The sequence below is a fragment of the Penaeus vannamei genome, chromosome 8 (assembly GCF_042767895.1).
Source record: "Penaeus vannamei isolate JL-2024 chromosome 8, ASM4276789v1, whole genome shotgun sequence".
NCBI lineage: Eukaryota > Metazoa > Arthropoda > Malacostraca > Decapoda > Penaeidae > Penaeus > Penaeus vannamei.
In genome coordinates this window covers 26597616-26602615 of record NC_091556.1, presented here as the reverse complement: position 1 = coordinate 26602615, position 5000 = coordinate 26597616, and the positions used below count along the sequence as shown (strand labels likewise).

The 5000-nt window shown below is 52.8% G+C and overlaps 1 pseudogene; it reads right to left on the bottom strand.

The window, feature by feature from the left end:
- Window positions 1–409: 409 nt before the first annotated feature.
- Window positions 410–5000, bottom strand: part of LOC138862350 (uncharacterized) — a 16305-nt pseudogene continuing 11714 nt past the window's right edge.

The following is a 5000-nucleotide window of genomic DNA, read 5'->3' as shown; positions in this document are numbered from 1 at the left end:
TGTATAACCCATTTTAATATATTATTAAATTCTGGACCATTATCGGTCTGTAGGGTTACGAAATGGTGAAGATGGGATTCCGTGACTTTTAAGGCTTCTCTACTGAGTAGTACTATAAGTTGCAAGAATCTGCTTACAAGATCAACAATAGATAGTACACATCTATTGCCTTTAGTGGTATTGTCAGGCTCAAGATCTAATGCTTTTAAGGAGTTTCTCCTCTTCTAAGCAAACGATAAACTCCTTTCATAGGGGTCTTTTAAGTGATTTAAGTGATTAGTCTATGTCTACCGAAACTTGCTGTCCTTCTGAGTGGGAAGGGTGAAAGGGGCAGCAATAGTTTTTAAATATGGTGTATGAAGCAATGAAAAAACACAATACCGTGTTGATAATATGCAAGAAAAACCCACAATGAACAAACTAGATTTATTGATGAAAGTGAGACAACAGTTTCGGAATCGTCCTCGATTCCATCTTCGGGTCTGAAGAGGCAAGGGAGAGTAAGCGGTATAAGAGGGAAAGGAGGAGAAGCACTCGGGAACCACGGGGCAGGTGAGGACAGGAGAACGGAAGCGAAGGGAGGTCAGATCAGGTCGAAGGATCAGGCAGTCTATGTGACGGGTGACCGGCATAAGGGAGGAGACGAAGGGTGTGGGAAGCGAGGAGGCTGTCGGCAGGAGAGAAACCGCTTTTCAAGTTGAAATTGGGCAGCAGCTTAATCAGAGAAGATTCCACCAGTCTGCGGGCATGGACATCAGTGGAAGGGAAGAGAATGCGTGCTGCTTTCCAGTCCATCTGATGGCCAGTGTCCCACTGATAGCAGAAGAGGGCGTTTTTACTATGTCCCCTGGATACAGCGTACTTATGCTGAGACAGACGCTTAGTAAGACTGGCGCCTGTTTCACCAAAATACTGCTTATCACAGGAGGCACACGGAACAGCATAGGTGCCCACCTTCGAGGTAGAGGGAGGGCAGGTGTGAACCAGGTTACGACGGAGAGTATTCACCTGGCGAAAGGAGAGTCTGCAGTTGAGAGACTGCAGGGGCCGACGGAGGGAGTAGATCTCCTCAGTGTAAGGCAGGCTCAGGACAGGCAGGTGAGGAGACTCATTGGGAGGGGAGTCATGGTAGAAGGTACGTCGCGCCCTGGATAACGCGACGTCTAGGACATGGCGAGGATAGCCCAGTTTGGAGACGAACGACGCAGGAAGTGGATCTCTCCATCCAGGTACTGGGGGTCACAGGTGCGGAGGGCACGAAGAAACAGCGAAGTGGCAACCCCTCTCTGCACATGCAGTGGATGGTACGAGAAGAAGTGTATGTACATACCACTGTGCATAGGTTTCCTGTATATAGAAAAGGAGAAATGATCTGCAGAGCGATGGACAAGAATGTCCAAGAAAGGGAGCTTGTCGTCAACCTCCCATTCCACCTTGAAGCGGATGGAAGGAGAGAGAGAGAATTCAGCTGCGATAGGAAATCAGGAAACAGGGCAGGGTCATGGGGCCAGAGAGCGAAGACGTCGTCGACATATCTCAGCCACATGGAAGGACTCCATGTATAGGTTAGCCAGAACCGGGGAGAGAGGAGAGCCCATGGCAACACCGAACGTCTGTGAGTAAAAACGACCCTCAAAGGAGAAGGAATTCGACTCCACACACAGACGAATCAGCTGGAGGAAGATTTCGGTGTTCTACCATTCTACCTGCCTGTCCTGAGCCTGCCTTACACTGAGGAGATCTACTCCCTCCGTCGGCCCCTGCAGTCTCTCCTTTCGCCAGGTGAATACTCTCCGTCGTAACCTGGTTCACACCTGCCCTCCCTCTACCTCAAAGGTGGGCACCTATGCTGTTCCGTGTGCCTCCTGTGATAAGCAGTATTTTGGTGAAACAGGCGCCAGTCTTACTAAGCGTCTCTCAGCATAAGTACGCTGTATCCAGGGGACATAGCAACAACGCCCTCTTCTGCCATCAGTGAGACACTGGCCATCAGATGGACTGGAAAGCTGCACGCATTCTCTTCCCTTCCGCTGATGTCCATGCCCGCAGACTGGTGGAATCTTCTCTGATTAAGCTGCCGTCCAATTTCAACTTGAACAGCGGTTTCTCTCCTGCCGACAGCCTCCTCGCTTCCCACACCCTTCGTCTCCTCCCTTATGCCGGTCACTCGTCACATAGACCGCCTAATCCTTCGACCTGATCTGACCTCCCTTCGCTTCCGTTCTCCTGTCCTCACCTGCCCCGTGGTTCCCGAGTGCTTCTCCTCCTTTCCCTCTTATACCGCTTACTCTCCCTTGCCTCTTCAAACCCGAAGATGGAATCGAGGACGATTCCGAAACTGTTGTCTCACTTTCATCAATAAATCTAGTTTGTGCACTGTGGGTTTTTCTTCCATGTTATCAACACGGTATTGTGTTTTTTCATTGCATCATGGACCCCACAGTTAAACGAAATCTCTTGGTCCTGTTTGCCTCCTTCCCCTACCTGGTTCCTGCCTATCGCGCTTTTGAGGATTCCGTCATCGCCACGGCCCAACGGAAGAATTAACTACGTTTCGTCCGAGACTGCCTCGAGGAGCAGGTGCTCCCTTCCTCGATCGGCAACCTCTTGAAGCACTCGGATGGTGGTTCTCCTTTTCCTGATTATGCTCGTTCCCTCCTCCTTGAACGGATCCGCGCTGGTAAGAGGGATGTCGAGCTTTCCTACTATCGCTCGCGGGTTCGTTCTGACCTCCTGAAGGAACGACTCCCCGGCCATGTCTTCCAGCTCCTAGCTGACGTGGCCCACGATTCTTCCCGGTTCCTCTCCACTACCCATGCCCGCTCCCTCTCCCAGAAACTCTCTAACCTCACCTCCCGTAGTCCCTGGTCCTGCTTCTCCCTCACCGACGCGGTTACCAACCTTTCCTCCCTGTCCTTGACCCCTCACCAACTACAACTCCTTGACTTCGGTCTTTCCTTTGCTCTCCGCCCTCTTCCCCTTACCTCTATTGACATCATTTCTTCCTTTGACTGGTTCATCTCCGCTCATAGGAACTCCTTGCCTGATGTCTCCCTCCTTCGTGGGGCCTTTCTTCCGGCCCTCGAATCCCTCCTTCACCCTATCCCTTCCATCCCCAGGCGTTACCGTGAGGCCCTTCACAGCCTGCACAGGGAGGATGTCACCATTTTGCCTTCTGACAAAGGTAACTCGGTGGTGATCCTCGACCGAGCCTCCTACCTGCAGAAGGCCCAAGACCTGTTAGGTGATGCCTCCACCTATGTCCCCCTGACCAGTGACCCGCGGGTACGCATTGCTGCCACTTTCCACCGTCGTCTGAGAGAGCTTACAGCATGTTTCCCGGAGGCGAACCTTTATCAGAGGTTCAAGGTCGTTAACCCTCGCTTCCCTCATTTCTATGGGTTTCCTAAAACCCTTAAGCCAGCCGTACCTCTACGCCCCATCATCTCCTCCCGGGGATCGGTGACGCATCCTCTGGCGGCTTGGCTGGCTAAGTCTCTCACTCCCCTTCTCGGCACCTTCTCTCCTGCTCACCTTCGCCATTCACAGGACTTCATCACCCGTGTCCGCGGTGTTTCGCCGGCGTCCATGCTGAGCCTGGATGTCGACTCCCTGTTCACCAAGGTCCCGCTTGATGACGTCCTCGCTTTCCTTCAGAGGAAGCTCCCTGCCGAGGATCCTCGTCTTCCTCTTCCCACCGAAATCTTCCTCCAGCTGATTCGTCTGTGTGTGTGGAGTCGAATTCCTTCTCCTTTGAGGGTCGTTTTTACTCACAGACGTTCGGTGTTGGCATGGGCTCTCCTCTCTCCCCGGTTCTGGCTAACCTATACATGGAGTTCTTCGAGTCGGAGCTCCTCCCTTCCATCTACCCTCGTCCTTCCATGTGGCTGAGATATGCCGACGACGTCTTCGCTCTCTGGCCCCATGACCCTGCCCTGATTCCTGATTTCCTGTCGCAGCTGAATTCTCTCTCCTTCCATCCGCTTCAAGGTGGAATGGGAGGTTGACGACAAGCTCCTTTTCTTGGACACTCTTGTCCATCGCTCTGCAGATCATTTCTCCTTTTCTATATACAGGAAACCTATGCACAGTGGTATGTACATACACTTCTTCTCGTACCAACCACTGCATGTGAAGAGAGGGGTTGCCACCTTGCTGCTTCTTCATGCCCTCCGCACCTGTGACCCCCAGTACCTGGATGGAGAGATCCACTTCCTGCGTCGTTCGTTCTCCAAACTGGGCTATCCTCGCCATGTCCTAGACGTCGCGTTATCCAGGTCGCGACGTACCTTCTACCATGACTCCCCTCCCAATGAGTCTCCTCACCTGCCTGTCCTGAGCCTGCCTTACACTGAGGAGATCTACTCCCTCCGTCGGCCCCTGCAGTCTCTCAACTGCAGACTCTCCTTTCGCCAGGTGAATACTCTCCGTCGTAACCTGGTTCACACCTGCCCTCCCTCTACCTCAAAGGTGGGCACCTATGCTGTTCCGTGTGCCTCCTGTGATAAGCAGTATTTTGGTGAAACAGGCGCCAGTCTAACCGTCTGTCTCAGCATAAGTACGCTGTATCCAGGGGACATAGCAACAACGCCCTCTTTTGCCATCAGTGGGACACTGGCCATCAGATGGACTGGAAAGCTGCACGCATTTTCTTCCCTTCCGCTGATGTCCATGCCCGCAGACTGGTGGAATCTTCTCTGATTAAGCTGCTGCCCAATTTCAACTTGAAAAGCGGTTTCTCTCCTGCCGACAGCCTCCTCGCTTCCCACATCCTTCGTCTCCTCCCTTATGCCGGTCACCCGTCACATAGACCGCCTGATCGGTCGACCTGATCTGACCTCCCTTCGCTTCCGTTCTCCTGTCCTCACCTGCCCCGTGGTTCCCGAGTGCTTCTCCTCCTTTCCCTCTTATACCGCCTACTCTCCCTTGCCTCTAGCAAGGGTATGGACTCCCCTCACCCTGATTACAAAGAACCCCCGACGTGGGCAAACGAAATGATC